The sequence below is a fragment of the Arvicanthis niloticus genome, chromosome 10, assembly GCF_011762505.2.
Source record: "Arvicanthis niloticus isolate mArvNil1 chromosome 10, mArvNil1.pat.X, whole genome shotgun sequence".
Classification (NCBI taxonomy): Eukaryota; Metazoa; Chordata; class Mammalia; order Rodentia; family Muridae; genus Arvicanthis; species Arvicanthis niloticus.
This window is the reverse complement of record NC_047667.1, coordinates 82124965-82142015: the sequence shown is the minus strand read 5'-3', so window position 1 is coordinate 82142015 and position 17051 is coordinate 82124965. Positions and strand designations below refer to the sequence as shown.

The 17051-nt window shown below is 39.2% G+C and overlaps 1 protein-coding gene across 5 annotated transcripts in view; it reads right to left on the bottom strand.

Annotated features, from left to right (window-relative positions):
* Nucleotides 1-17051, bottom strand: part of LOC117716170 (contactin-associated protein like 5-2) — a 737433-nt gene that overhangs the window by 210040 nt on the left and 510342 nt on the right. The window lies entirely within an intron of this gene.

Genomic DNA, 17051 nt, shown 5'->3' with positions numbered 1-17051 from the left:
GTGAACCTACTGAACTAGTGTAAGGAGCAGACCAATCTTAGTAAGAGACAGAGACAGAAGTGCAGCAATGCAGATTTGTGGGAGAATGGACCAATACACTCTGCTTTAATCAGAATTCTGCAAGCCTTATAAAAAAGAGTCAAGTTTTACTTTAAAGGCAGAAGAAAAGATCTGAAGGCCTATTTCACAATATTGTTTTAAAAATAGCATTTTGTTAACAAGGCTAGATCTTGGATAGAGTGATACAAGATATGAAGTACGTGTACTGTACCAGACCACTATGGGGACATGGAAGGACTACAAAGCAGGTTGCATCATTTAACAAAACTCTAAGTCTGACCATATGTTGACATACTCAATGAGGAATGGAAGCAAAGAGTTCTAGGTTTTGAACTGAAATTTAGCAAATGAGAGTTCCATTACTCATATGAGATATGTAGCTACATGAGTGAATATGAATTGCTAATAGCAGCCCAAAAGAAACCTATACTTACCTGTGAAATGGTCAACAATACTTCAAGAAATATCTACCATATTTATAACTGAATTAGTGTATAGGTGGCTTGTATACCATTAAGCTAGTTAGAGTTAAACTCCAAACATGAATTTTGTCACACAAAATGAGTGGGTCTTAAGACTTTCTGCTAGTTGCTAATGGAGATCATATTTCTTGTGTTCCCTGGCAAATGGAAAGAAGATACTAGTTGACGTAACAAGAGCATCTCTCTTATCTACCATCTCAAGGAGCAGAATGTACTCATTGTCTATCACTAAGGCACAGATGAAGAGATCATAATGGGCCTGAGGACATGGTTCAGTTAATATGGTATTTCCCTAAAGTACAAAATTCTGGGCACGTTCACCAGTGTCACTTAAATCAGATGGGGTGGTGAAGATCTGGAATGCCAGCATGGGGGAGGGAAAGTGGGATGTCATCCTCAGCAATTTGACACTTTTAAGGCCAGGCTGAGATACAAGAGACCACATCACCAAAGAACAAAAAACTCCAGAAACCATATTATAAGTTTATGAGATGACACAATAACTAAGATCAGGTTATAAGCCTTTTAATTTCATGTTCTTTTTCTGTTACTATCCTTGTATTTCGTGATGGAAAAATTGGATATTTTTTTCTCTGTAGGTATATTTACAGTATAGTAAGTTTCTTAGTTAGGGTTTTATTTTTGTGAAGAGACACCATTACCAAGTCAACTCTTATAAAGGCAAATATTTAGTTAGGGATGGTTTACAGTTTCAGATTCTGAGTTTCAGTCCATTATCATCCTGGTAGGAAGCATGGCATCATGTAGGCAGACATGGTGCTGGAGAAGCCAAGAGCTCTACATCTTTGTCCTAAGGGAACTAGAAGGAGACTTTCTTCTGCACCTGGCAGAGCTTGAGCATAGAGACTTCAAAGCCCAACCCACAGTGACACACTTCCTCCAACATGGTCACATCTTCTAATAGGACCACTCCCTATGGGCCAAGCATTCAAACACGAGTCTATGGAGCCAAATCTATTAAACCCACCAGAGGATGTAAACATATTCTATCACAAGATAGTGAGGAAAATGCAGTATATATCTTGTAGAGGATCTGTATTTTTGGTACTCGTGAAATAAACATTTAAACATTTTAAACATTTAGTGATCAAAACAGCAACTTAAATGTGGCTAGAGACATTGCTATTAAACTTACATAAGGTATTTATTTCTCATTAGCTACATCTCCATATCTGTGATGTAGAATAGGTAGATATCCTTCTAATGAATCCAATGACTTTTATTCTGACTTTCTGCCTCAAGCAAATCACCAACAGTCTACTAGCAGAGGAATATTAAGGGAACTGGTTTTAATACACAGTGATTATATTCATGGCTTGTCTGTATGTTTATTTTTAAATTGTGTGTCTGCATGTGTGTGTGCCTGTGCATGTGTGTGTGTAGTTGTGTGTGTGTCACTGTAGAGTGAAAAATTATAAAGACCAATTTATAAAATATGTGTAGACTGTTTTGCCTTAGACATGAGCAGGAAAAGTGCAGGTTCCAGAACTCAGAACTGAAAATAAGATTTCAGGCCTTCACTACCCTGGGGCACATTCCTGGTGAAGGACATTATCCCTGAATCAGAGGACACTTGCTGGATTACATTCCTCAAGCCTCAGGCAGTAGGCCCACCTGTGGGTGGGAAAGGCCCAAAGCAGGAAGACACATTCCTGACCATAAAAATACAAGCCATTTAGGTGGGGCTGTGACTGGAGGAAGTGAGAAATATTTTGTAATGATGGTGTAGGGGACAGTGACATGGTAAGATTACATTTTTGAGAAGAATGAGTGTGCAGAGTGATTTTCACATGACTCTAATCATTTAGGGTGAGTACCTCTGAAATGTACCACTATTTTTATGTTTTGTATCCTTGACAACCCCTCACCCACTTCCCACTACCCTGGTTTGTGGTTTTTCCCTTTAAAACCTTCCTCAGACTGGCTGGGAGGGTCGAACTCTACTCCTGCACGAGTATGTAGTCAGACCACTGGCTGCCAGCTCTCTTCTCTAATAAACCTCTGCTGATTGCATCCAGGTATGGTTTCTTGTGATTTTTTGGGTGGTCGTGATTTTCTGAGACTTGAGGAAGGGTCTCCCGAGTTTGAGGGTCTTCATCACAGTATTCATATGGTGAACTTGTGGGACTCAGTTCTCCCTTTTCATAATATGGGTCTCTGGGATACAAATTAGGATGTCAGTATTGTTAGCCAGTTCTTTTATTTGCTGACCAATCTTGCTTGCCCAGACTCTATCTTTAAAATTTTGGGACAAAATCATATAAACTTTGTTTAAGTCTCTAAAAAGACACATATGGAGGACCATACTGTGTTATAATTGGTTCATCCATGACAGAAAAGATTCCAAAGACCTTGAACTAGAGTAAAAGAGAAACCAAGATTTTTCCTTTATTTGCTACATTTTCTGAAGTTAGTCCATTAATTAAAAAAAAAAAAAAAAAGAATATATTGTCTTAAGTGAAATCTGTTTTGTGCTTTTCCAATTAGGGTAAAGCAACATAAATTTTGCCCTCCTGTGTATATACCAATAAAATGACTGTCTTCTAGGAATCATAAAGGGGCATAGAATGCTGCATGTTTACAATCTAGGTAATAAATGTGAAATATTTCCACTTGGCTGACTCTACCCTTCAAGTAACTACCCATGAAACTCAGCAAATGTTATAACAGGTATGAGATAGCCATGCATCTAACTAGGATCAGAAACACATGCCTGGCTGAGGCCACATTCATTGGCAACTGCCAATGCTGTAAACATGTGAATAACAGAACCATCAGAATGAGAAATGGATGCTGTTTGCTGTTTGAATATGTATGGCCCAGGGAGTGTCACTACCTCTAGGTATGGACTTGTTGGAGTAGGTGTGACACTGTGGGCATGTATGTTATTTTATTCTGCTCATATTTACCTCAATTATATTCTGTTCTTCTCTCTGTTCCCTTCCTCTGGTCCTTTTACTATCACTACATAGTCTTCCATATATATATGGAAGAATATATGCATACATATATTCATACATACACACACACATATATATATGTTACAGTTACATATAAACATATTATTGATGCTACATATGAGAAAGTGCATAAAACACTATTTCTCTTTCCTAGTCTTCCTTATTTCAACTAACTTAATGGTCTCCAGTTGTATCCATCTTGCTGAAAATGGCATAATTTGGTCCTGCATGGCCAAATAAAACACCATTATGTATGTACTGATCCTTTTCTCTGTCCATTTATTTGTTGATGGGAAGCTAAACTACTTCCATATCTTGGCTGTAGTAAATAATAGGCAGTGAACATGGAGAAGCAAGTATCTCCAATGGGCTGCACTGACATTTTAGGAATGTACTTGTAGCACATAGCTTGATGAAAGTTCTAATTAGTTTTGGTTAAGAATCGCCATATTAGTTTCCATAGTTTCTGAAACAATTTATATTTCTATCATTAGTGTATAAGCTCCACTGTTCCTTGCCAGCATTTGTCATTTTCTTTAAACCGTCACTCTGATAGTGGTAGTTTCAATTTGCATTTACTGGTGGCTAAGAATACTAAATATGTTTTTAAACATTCACTGGTCATTAATTCTTCTTTTGAAGCATAGGCTTAAGCTTCTGTTTTTATTCCACTGTTTTATGATTCAGGGATATCACAGTATAATGAAACAATATGGATTTAATAATCATTTCTATCCTTACGTGTTACATGTGTATGTGTACCTGTGGAGTGTAGGCTATTGGCTAGCAACAATAAAATAGATAAGACTGAAGCAACTTTCACTCAGTTTAATTGGAGGAGAAAATCATGTGTGCTGCCATAAAGCACAAGCAAATCCTGTAACCTCCAAGCCTTGCCTTGATTCCCCTGTGTTAAGAATTGTGGATACAGAAAAGTGAATATTGTATACCTGCCTTTTGTGAGCCTGAAGCCTTTTCTATTTAATCAGGTACAAGTCATGGCCTAAGGTGTTTTGTGCTTAGAAAATCATAGTTGCTTGGTTTAGTCTGACTGATATACTCTCACAGCAGTCTTTGGAAAGAGAAAGAATTATTTTGTTAATAAGGAGTTTTAGTAACATCTTTCCACTTTGGACTCACTCATCTTTGAATGGTACCCAAATTATCCCAAATTCATTTTCCTACCTCATTGATAATCTCCTTTTTCTCTCTCTCTGTTTTCCAGGCACATTTGTCTGTCTTTATACCATTTTCTACCTGGATCCTTTTTTCAGCTAGACAGAGGCCTAAACTATTTCTTTCATTCTTTCATTCATTTTTAAATTTCCACTACAAAGGCCCCATCACCTGAGTTGCACTGGACCTTAAAAAGAGGATGATGTTGAATGGGTACCAGAGTGAGAATCTGGGAAGAATTGGGGAAAAGATAATAGACATGGGAAACATTTAAATTTCTCAAGGAACTAATAAAAAGAAAATTCTTTTTTTTTTTTACCTCGATACTAATGATAGCATTAACTTTGATTCTTATTTACTGAGCTGGAAGTTTTGAGCAAAGACACTCATTAATTGATGTCTGGCACAGTCCAATCATTGTAGACTATGCTTGTCTTTCTCTTTTCTTCTTAGCCTTATCAATTTAAGATCTTTGTGTAAATTTAACAGGTGGTAAAATTGAACAGTAGAAATTAAGCAAACTGGCATAAATCAAGATGGTGTTAAGGACTAGATTGAGATCTCACTCCTAGTATGAGCCCCATAAACCTAAGCTCAGTGAATATAAGACAACTGAGTTAGGAAAACAATGAATGCACACAAAGGATTAACAGGGACGAGAGACATAAATGGCTCAGCAGTTAAAAGTACCACTCTGCCAGAGGATGAGTGTGCACCCAAACTTGGGTTCCTAAGCACCCAAATAACAAGTTTCAAAACAATGACTTCAGTATTGGGGTTGTTCAATACATCTGACCTTCATTGGCATTATGATATTCTCTCTCTCTCTCTCTCTCTCTCTCTCTCTCTCTCTCTCTCTCTCTCTCTCTCTCTCTCTCTGTGTGTGTGTGTCTGTCTGTGTGTTTGCATGGACACACACATGTATACATAAATAATTATAAAAATGACATAACCCAAGTGACATGACAGTGTAAATCCTTTAGGAAAGTCTCAGTTGGAGTAGACACACTTTTATATTTTCATAGGTGTCGGGCCTTGGACGAGGTCTAATCTCTATTGAACCTACACCCTTCAGTCACGAAGAGGGCGTGATTAACAGGTCTCCACCTCCAGAGATTTAAATATTAATGAGTTATCTAAAGACGGGGGTGGGGGGGAGGGAGGGGGGGAGGGGGGAGGGGGAAGAGACTTAGCTAATTAAGTTATTCCTTCCCCTCTTCCCCCTCCCTATAAAAGCCAGGGGAGCCTGGCTTTGGGGGGGGGGGGGGGGGAAGCGCGAACCATCTACACCCATTCACCACACCATGAATAATAAAAGTTTTGGAAAACTGGACTCCACATGTCTCCTGGGCCTGAACCTTCCTGAGACAGCTGCCAGCCCGCCTGCAGCAGCTGAATGAATGTGAGACCCTCCGCTGGTGGCGTGGAAAGCCTGCCTGGGATCCCTCTGCCAGACGACCCCGCCACTGGATTCCCCCCCACCCACCCCCCGAGGTTTTTTTCCACACATAGGAACTCAAACTGGATCAGGACAAGACACTGCAAAATAGGAGGGCAGTTCCTAGAGTAAGACATCCTGAGAAAGGCTTAGGGTGGCAAATTTTGTTCATCTTCATCATCAGGGGACAGAGAAATATGCAAGAAAACACTAATATTAAACCTTATAGGACAATTTGTGGGAGCTGAGATGCAAGGGAAAGAACAAAGAGAAGGAACACTCAACCTGCCAAGCATGACTGAATCCAACAGAGGTCTGGAATTGATTTCACAGTGATGATCCTGAATTACGAAAGAAAGATTCTATTTTCTGTCCTGAATTCTCTGTTTAAGAAGGTAAGGAGGCATGTCATCTATTAGGGAAAGATTTCCATTTCAAATAGTTAAATTTTCTTTGAAATGTATTTGATGTTTAAAGGGATGAGCAACAGTTATCTGAAACATTTATTTAGGTAGAATAGTATCTTCCTCTGAAGATTCTAGATTAGTCAAATGTTGCGGCCCGAGCTGCCCCATGGTGGGTGCCAAAAATGTTGAGAACTGTACTATCCCACGTTTGGGGGCCAAAATGTCTCTGACCGTTCTGTCAATGTTGGGACCTGCACTGCCAAAAGCCTTGGGGACTAACTTGTTAGTCCACACTGCACCAAGCAGCTCCTCTGGTCTACAGGTTGGGGTTCACCAAGAGAGAGAGAGTGAGGACGAAAGTGAAGAATGGAGACCATTCAGAGTGTGATTCAATCCCATTTATTCTTCAGTCTCTCTTTCTAGTCCAAGTCCCAAGTCTTGAGTTCCTAGACCCTAGTTCCTAGTCCCTAGTGCCTCCAAGTTCAAAGTTACTTCTTCCAAGTGCTAAGTGCCTAATGTCTAATAATTCTTCTACTGAGTTCTCTGTCTTCTTCCTCAATGCCTAATTCCTACTCCAAGTTGTACTCTAAGTTGTACTCTCTAACCTAATTCCTAGTTCCAAGTTCTACTCCCAAGTGCCTAATAATCTGTTGCTTTCTTCTATCTGCCTCTTGCCTTTTATTTGTCTCACTTCTAAGCCACACCTCTAAGTCACACGTTTAAGTCATGCCCTTAGGCCTTGTCTCTAAATCTGATTTCTAAGTCACACCCTTAAGTCACACACCTTTAAGTCTCACACACCCAAGGGAAAATCCTGGGTATCTAAAGCAAGATGTTATCAGAATGTGCTCAGCTGTTGTAGGCTATTGTAAACAAGCCTCTTGTCAGGATATATTGCTCAAGATGGCTGCAAGGATGAGAGCTGACTTCTGTCGGCTCCCCACAGAAAAAACAGTGCAGTGTAATGAGTTAGCTATCTTGCACTCAGATTTTGCTGACATTTCTGTTTTTATTGTTCCACAGCCACTCTAAACCTGCAAATGCTAAGCACTGGTATTAGCATTTCTTCTAGGCTCCACCCCACAGTTACATGACAACAGCCTGGTGTCCTTGACTCACTATAAAAGGGGCCTCTTGCCCCTTCCTCACTCTCTTCTTTTACTCTCTTACCCTTTTCTCCTCTCTGTCCCTTCTCTCTCCATTTCCCTTCTTCTCTCATTCTTCACATGTTCATGGCTGCCCTTTATTCCCCGTGCTTTCTCTGTCTGTTTCTCTTATCTATCTATCTATCTATCTATCTATCTATCTATCTATCTATCTATCTTTCATCTATCTATCTTTGCCTTTCTCCATCTCTACTACCCCCTCAACTTCCCTCCACATACTTTGAATAAACTCTATTCTATACTATACCTTTATATGGCTGGTACCTCAGGAGGAAGGGGTGTCTCAGCATGGGCCACAGAGGTACCCCGGTCCCGCACACAATATCACATGTGTACCAAACATATTCCTGGTTTTTTTTTTTCATTTTTATAAGACATGGAGTTGGTGCCAAGACTTCAGATTTAGATACTCACAGGTTTATATCTCTCCCTGCCACATGGACAGCCTCCAGACCTATCTACCCAAACTTTGGAGAACTAGTAAGTTCCCTCCTAAGTGTAAATGTCCCCTCATCCCAAGGGAGGGTTGTTGAGCTCACAGCCACCTCCTGTGCTTTCCTTGAGGATGAAAACATTCAGTCTTTATGACTGGTCTTTTCATTGACCCTTGTTCTAGGACCTCTAACCCTTGGGCTAATGACTATGTGACTTGTGGTAGATGAATGCCCCATTGATAGTTAGGACCTCATCCAGAGAGCCAGAACATCAACTCTAGTATCAAGGAATTGATAGGGTTTACATGGAGGAGAGAAACCATCTACATTTCAATAATAGAAAAAGGGACAAAAAGCCAAGGATGGGAGCAGGAAATGTAAGGGGCTTAATAATAAATCAAGGAAACAATAAGGGATTCCTCTCATAGATACAAAAATAGTTGGTCCCTTCTGAATCCACACCCCACCACAGATGTGGAATCAGTGGCCCTGGCAATGCCCAAAGCAAGAATCATACCCCTAGACCAACGAGCCACTCCTGGCAATGCCAATAACTACCCTAAAAACTCCAATATCCTTCTCAATTTTGGATCCATCCTCCCCTACAAAGTCAGTTTTGCCTTAACCATCACACCCCTACCTAGGGTGTTTGACACATCTATCCTGTATAGACAGCTAAACTTTACTTTTAAGTTTATTAATTCCACCACTAACATCATTAAAGAAGATTGTTGGCTTTACCTGGACCTCAGGCCCCCATACTATACTGGCTGGGCTACCACAGGAAATCTGTCAACACCCCAAAACAGCATACTGAGATGTTCCTGGAGAAGGTCCCCAGTCCTCTCTGTTCAAATAGTGACTGGAAAGAGATTATGTGTAATAGGAAGAAGGGAAAAACGATATAGCTTCCCTAATCTTAACATTTTTGCAACCATATACTTATGATAAGTAACAACAACTTCTACCTTGTACCCCTCAATAGAACTTGGCTTGTATGAACTGTGGGCCTAACTCCTCGTGTCCATCCACAGGTACTCAAAAATTTCAGCTTGTGTGTTTTGGTTACTCCATTCCTTCAAGTTTATTACCTTCCTTTCAATGCCTATATGGAAATGGCTCTGAATCAGCTCAGGCAAAAATGAGATTTTGGGGCCTCAGCAATCTTGATTATAATGCTGATTGTGTCAGATATAGCTGTGGGAATTGGTACTCATACTAATCAAAGTCGGTAAGATTCTTCATGCTTTATAAAATCTCATAGATTCACATCTAGCCCAGTAAGAAAAGTAGATTCATCACAAAGAACAATCAGACTCATTAGCTGAAGTAGTACTACAAAACAGAATGTGGTTACACTTACTCTTCTTGGAACATAGAGGGCTCTTTGTAGTCTTTGGAAAACAATTTTATTTCTACACAAACAACTCAGGCATTCAGAAACAGTCTGGCCATGGTCCAGCACAGACTAGAGGAACGATCTGAACATATACAATGAAATCAAAACTGCTAGGAATCATTATTTTCCTGGTCCCCTTGGATGACTACTCTAATATCATCATAGAAAGGACCAGTCCTATTCCTGCTGTCTTCATCTGTGGACCCTGTATAATTAATGCATGTTTATTAAGGAGTGAATTTCCACTGGCCAACTGATGATTCTGAAACAACAAACCAGTCTATGGAAACATCTCAAGAATTTGAGATAGACGATTACTCAAGAAGGAAATGAAAGGACTGAACCAACCTGAATTAATGACAGGCTAAAAACTAGCAGCTAAGAGAAATAACTAGGCGTAAGTTTTTGTTAGTTTCTGTTTCCAAAGACCTGAATTACTAGGCCTAAGCTTCTCCTGGTTTCTGTATTCTTGTTTCTGCTTACTGTATCTTAGCATCTACAAAACTCACCAATCTTAGATTTACCACTACCCCTAGAGACAGAGCCAACCAATCAAGGTAAAGGTCACCTACTACCCCTGGAATTCCCCTACACCTGCAGAAAATGAGGGCTGCAAGCCTGCACTTTGATATGGAATATACCAACATGCTGGTAATATCTGCAGAATAAATGCTGTGCCTTTGCATACCATTTGAGTCTGGGGAATCTTTAATTTATTTTATTTTTTATTGGATATTCTATTTACATTTCAGTTGTTATCTTCTTACCTCATACTACCCCCTGCCCAGGAACCCCCTATCCCATCCCCCCTCCTCCTATGTCTATAAGGATGTACCCCCACCTATACCCCACTCCCACCTCCCCACCCTCAAATTCCCCCACACTCGGGATCCAGCCTTTATGGGACCAAGGATCTCCTCTCCCACCTATGCCCAACAAGGTTATCCTCCCCTACATATACAGCTGAAGTCATGGGTCCCTCCCTATGTGCTTCCAGGCTGGTGGTTTGGTCCCTGGGAGCTATGGTTGCTTGGTATTGTTGCTCTCCTCATGGGGCCACAAACCATTTCAACTCCTTCAGCTCCTTCTCTCTAACTCCTCCATTGGGAACCTCTTGATCAGTTCAATGGTTAGCTGTGAGCATCCGCTCCTGAATATGTCAGACTCTGGCAGACTTCTAATGAGACAGCTATATCAGGCTCCTGTCAGCATGCATTTCCTGATATTCACATCAGCATCTACCTTTGGTCACTGCACATAGGATGAATACCCAGGTCTCCAGACGGCCCCTCCTTCAGTTTCTATCTCACACTTTGTGTCCACATTTGCTCCCTTGAGTATTTTGTTACTCCTTCTAAGAAGGACTGAAGCACCCATACTTGGTCTTCCTTCTTCATGAGCTTCATGTGGTCTGTGAGTTGAATCTTGGGTATGAAAACTTCTGGTCTAATATCCAATTATCAGTAAGTGAATACCATGTGTGTTCTTTTCTGATTGGGTTACCTCACTCAGGATGATATTTTCTAGTTCCATCCATTTACATAAAAATTTCTTGAATTCATTGTTTTTAATAGCTGAGTAATAATCTATTGTGTAAATGTACCACATTTTTTGTATCTATTCCTCTGTTGAAGAATGTCTGGGTTCTTTCCAGCTTCTGGCTATTGTAAATAAGGCTGTTATGAACATAGTGGAGCATATATCCTTGTTATATGTTGGAGCATCTTCTGGGTATATGCCCAGGAGTGGTATATCTGGGTCCTCAGGTACTGCTATGTTCAATTTTCTGAGGAACTGCCAGACTGATTTCCAGAATGGTTGCACCATCTTGCAATCCCACCAACAATGGAAGAGTGTTACTTTTTCCACATCCTCGCCAGCATCTACTATCACCTGAGATTTTGATCTTAGCCATTCTGACTGGTGTGAGGTGGAATCTCAGGGTTGTTTTGATTTGCATTTCTCTGATGACTAAGGATGCTGAACATTTCTTTAGGTGCTTCTGAGCCATGTGAGTTTCCTCAGTTGAGAATTTTTGTTTAGCTCTGCACCCCAATTTTTAATTTTTAATAGGGTTATTTGGTTGTCTGGAGTCTAATTTCTTGAGTTCTTTGTAATATATTGGATATTAGCCCTCTATTGGATGTGGGATTGATAAAGATCTTTTCACAATCTGTTGGTTGTCCTTTTGTCCTATTGACAGTGTCCTTTGCCTTACAGAAACTTTGCAATTTTATGAGGTCCCATTTGTCAAAGGACCTCCACATAAAACCAAATACACTGAAACTATTAGAAGAGAAGATGGGAAAGAACCTTGAATACTTGGGCACAGAAGAAAAGTTCCTGAACAGTCTGGGGAATCTTAAGTGATTCTTAGACCTTAACAATATTAACTCCTGAGTTTCTCCCATGCCCGCAAGAGAATGTTTGTTTTCCATGGGCATGGTCCAATTAATTTTAGGCAGAAGCTCTACTTCCCTACAAAGTATACATGTAATTCTAGAAATTATTGGTTCTAACTACACAGGAAAAATAAAAATCTTGTTGCAGCTGCCCACAAAACAGTATAGATTCATGTAGGACAGAGGATTGCTCAAATTTTGTTGCCATTATGTGTTAGGGATCAGTTGATACAAATTCAGGCAAAGGAGAGGGAAACTCTGGTTCAAGCAGTCTAATGTTTTAGGTAGAAGAAATAAATTAAAAATAGGCCTTTCAATGAGATAAAAATAAATAAAAATAATGAGAAAGAACTTTTGGATACCTGAGTAGATGTCTTTTAAATAGCTGGCAAAGAATTGCTTGCAAATTGGCTCACCACATCTTAATCTACACATTATGGTATGGTACATGCCTACAATGTTGATCAAAGCACAGCGTTTTTGCATTGTGAGGAACAGAAAAATAAAGGAGCATTCTAGATTTATGTGATACTTTCCCTACCCTTTACACCATGGGGAAGAGACTTGCTCAGTCCAGCCTGTGCATTTCTGCTGACTACTTCAGATCCCATCATGCAGCAGAAGCTAAAGATGGGCTTTGATCCTTATAGAGTCCTGGGCAAAAGACAACAGGGTATGCTTACGCCCATTGCATCACAACAAGGAAAAGATAGGGAAAGGCCTAAGGCTTCACAGGGAGTCTGCCTTTTCCAGTTTTATTTTCTGGAGTTTTGAGAGGGTAGCACTTCTCCTACTGTTGCCCTCCAAGTTGTGATAACACACAGCCAAGGGGACACACATGCAGGGAAATGGGACCTTCTAGTCACAGACATGCAAGCACCTGGAGGGGGAAGCTGGCAGTGGTGGAACAGCACTTCTTCCTTCCCTAGGTTGCATACAGATGATGGTAGCAAGGAATGAATCTTGGTGCTAGTAGCTTGGAACAACACAGGTCACCCAAAACTTCCTTTCATCCTTCCTTTACTATTTTTTTTAAATGCTTGTTCTCCTCTCATAACAAGAACACCTAAAACAATGCTTATGATTTTTTAACCCAGAATTGTTTAAATTTTTTTCAATTTGGTTTATGATTCTTTTAAGCTTCAAAGAATCATATTGGTTCTACCTCATGTATGTCAAACTGGCTATGTTAATAACCACTGTTTGATCCATGATTGATAAAATAGTACTACTAACAAGCCAATTTCTTTCCCACAAATAAGCTGTTATTGCCTATCCCAGATATATAATTATCATGGTATAGGCTGTAGAAAGCAGATGATATAAATAGTTTTCAACTTTTCCCTTTGCTTTTTTAAAATGAGACACAGGTGACTTCCCACTTAAGGGACTCCTTCCTGGACCAAGATTCCCTTAACACCCTTCTGTCTTTTCTAGGACTATAACAACTAACCCGATAATGCTGTCAATCAAACTGTTACAGGTTTAACATGTGCATTGCCCTTTCTTTCCAACCTGCAGTGACTATTCCAAGGGTCCATTGTTACAAAGAAAGCCACATTCATCAAAATGAGGAAAGCAGAATTTCCTGATGTAGAAGAGGAGGTCCAAGAAGCATTCAGTCATCAGCAGCTGGCTGCCCAAAAGAGAACCACTCCAACTGCAACATCTAAAGAGACAGCCAGTGCCTGGTATACTCTGGACTGGATCACACCCTTGATGCAACCACATTTCCTCAGGAGGATATTACCCTTTTCAGACAGATTTCTTTGTTTAAAGAGGCAACCCATAGGCTCTCAAGAAATCTAAAAAAAAGTTGCAGGTTTGATTCTGGGGATCACAACCATAGATGTGGTTTTAAGTTTTGTCTTATCCACTACATTCTTAGTTAAAGAAATTCACACAACACATCATGCAGATCAGTTTTCCAAAAATATGTCAATAGCACTCATGATACAGAAGAATATTGAGGGGGGGGCATTCAGGATAGGCTTAATGCTTTAGAGGAAGCAGTTCTATTTTGGGGAAATCAAATTCAACATATTAAAAGTAGGTATATAAAAAAGTCTCAGTGCAACACCATTTACTATTTTATTGTGTTTGTGTAATTATCTTGGAATGTAATACTTCTGAACATGATTGGTCTTCACTTCAGTCTCATTTAAAGGTACTTTGGACCAATTTTAATTTGACTCTGAATATGAATTTCATACATCATAAGATCATGGATATTAGTAATTCTAGAGTGGGATCCACTTCTATTGAGGAAGTTTCTGCAGTTTTTGTCTCTGCTATGCAGGAGTTCACCTCTTTGTCTTCTTGGATGATTTTGGTGCTAAATGGTGGAATTGTAGTTAGTTTATTTTTAACTGGCTTTGTTTCTTCTTCCAGTTTGTATCAAGCAAATTGAGCTCACAATAACCATACTCACCATCGTTATTTGCCCTCTTGAATTAAAACAAAAGAGGGGAGATGACAGATCCAGCATTAGTAGGGATAAAATGTCCCTTCCCCTGGGACAGAGCCAGCAGGCATAGACCTCCAGAAGTGTCGATGGCTGGTATGGACTTAAGGATTGTTTGTATAATAATGTACATACTTTTACATTCCCCTGAGCAATGTCTTCCCTGTTTATGTTGCTTACATGAAAATCAGGGACAGCATGAGTCTAGGAGGCCAAAGCTGGCTAATGTCTCAGCAAAATAGTAAACAGTGGAACCTTCAAGACAGCGAGTTAAAGCTGTGGAAAATAATTCTAAAAACATGAGTTTGGATATATGTAATTTCTCTGCGGTGCCAAAATATAAGGATGCAATATGAATTTTATGACTTATAGTTGATGGGCAAGGAAGAAGTAATCTTCTCCAGGAGAAAACATACATTACCTAATACCAAATGGTCAGGACTGAAAACATACATATGTTTAACATTATATAGATGAAACAGGTTATATTTATACAACAAATCTAAAGGAACAGAGGCAGCTGCACTATGAGCCAGTTTGTCAGAAAGATATAAATGCAAGCAGATTCCTGAGTCCAAAGTCAGTCTGGGACAAAGCGAATTTAGGTCTATGTGTGGTCAGAATGGTAGTCTCAGGACAAGGTCCAACCTAGGTAAGTTTACAAAGGCAGACAGATGGATCTCTGAATTCTTTTGCAATGCTAAATTAAAAAAAAGTGCTTGCTGTCTCTTAGAATCAAAGGGTTGGGGATCATAGAATAATCAAAAGGGAACCTGGAATAAATAACTGAATTGATATGTAAATAAAAAACTGGGTGTGCTAGTAAAAAGTGAGAGCAGTTCTTTTTTAGAATTTTTTTCTAGCAAGATCTGAACTGTCTGAAGTTCTCTGGAGAACAAAACCAACTCAATAATTTCTTTTCTAATAGGAGTTCTGATTTTAGTCAGAAAATCTATGGATACTGAACACAGCTCTTTTAGGGATTTTCATAGTATTTTGGAATTTTTAAAAATTGGATATTTTATTTATTTACATTTCAGATATCATTGTTTTTTCCAACTTCCCCTCCCAAGTGGGCTTGATTATTGCTGGCATGACAACTTTAATTACATTAATTGCTAGCAACACTGCTTCTGCAATTGCTTTGACACAAGGAGTTAAGACAGCTACTTTTGTTAATCATTTAGCAAAAAGTGTTACTAATGTGTTGAATATACAAGAAGATTTAGATAAGCATTTAGAATTTTTCATAACGAGATTTCTGACAAAAGGTCAGAAATCCCAAGAATTATTTAGAGAGCTGACAGAACTCTTTTTGAATGTTTATTAGCAGCTATCCAGAGATGTGAAAACAGCTATTTTAGATTTTTTTCTTTTTGATTTTGATTGAAAAACCCAACAATTACTTTTAGAACTTTTTTTAAAACAAGATTTTGGGCTTGGCTGAAAGATCCAAGAATTTTTTATAGCAGTTTTTCCACTTTAGTTAGAAAACCCATGAGCTATCCAGAAAGCATTCAGAATTTTTACTAGCAGAGATAACTGTCTCTAGAAGAAAGATAGCTGTGTCAACCAGATTGTTTTTAGAATAGCAAGAAAAAGCTATCTAGAACAGAGAAGAACAGAGAGAAAGACAGCAGTCTGGAAAAACCATCTCAGCCGAACATAAGTCACCAGCTTGGACACACAATTTGTCTTAAGTCATTTGTTTTTGCTGCTCCCAGACACCACTTCCTCAGAACCCCTCTCCAAGCTGAGACTGGTACTTGGCAGTCAGCCATTAGATCCACAGGTAATGTGCTTTTCAAACATGCACCAGAGTTCTGAGTTTGATGCCTATCACCACAGAAAAATTAAACCAAGAATGGTGCAACACACCTGTACTCCCACCACTCCAGAGGTAGAGGTAAGATAATCAGATGTTTAAGGCCATTCTCAGCTACATAGTAAGTTCAAAGCAAATGTACACTACATAAGAGCCTCCACCTTAATAACAAATTAATTCATTAAAAATAGAAATTTACTTTTAGAGTAATATCTATTGAAGTTGCTCTTCTTACAGCAAAAGAAATTCTGTGAACACAGAGTAGCCTATGCTTATTTTGTTTGGCTTCTTTCATGGTGGTCTTTCTTTAGGTATCCTTTTCTCTAGACATAACTCATCCCTCTTGTGTGTATGTATGTACTGGGATCCTTGATGCCATCTTCTCCCCTAAACAGATTTTTAACTACCACACTTTATATATCTAGCTCAAATGTTCTGTCTTCAAATGCTATTTCTTTCTAAAATCTCTTCATTTATAAAACTGTTGTATTGTCATGGTATCTTTCTTGTCTCTGAAACAGAGACAAGTATAGACTCCTCAGATAGTGCCTAAATGTAAAACTCATGACCTTCTTTGTGTCATATCTCTCTTCAAAGAAGAATGAGCAAGTGAACTGTGGCCCATTTCGTATCAAATACACCATTCTTTTAATGTCTTGGAGTTTCAATTGTGGTGATTAAAAAAAAAACACTAGTAAACAAAACTTGGGAAAGAAAGGTTATAATTATCATAGACATGACCCTGGAAGCAGGAACTTAAGCAGAGGTCATGAAGGAACATTGATTATTGGCTTGCTCCTTCAGGCTTTCTCAGGTT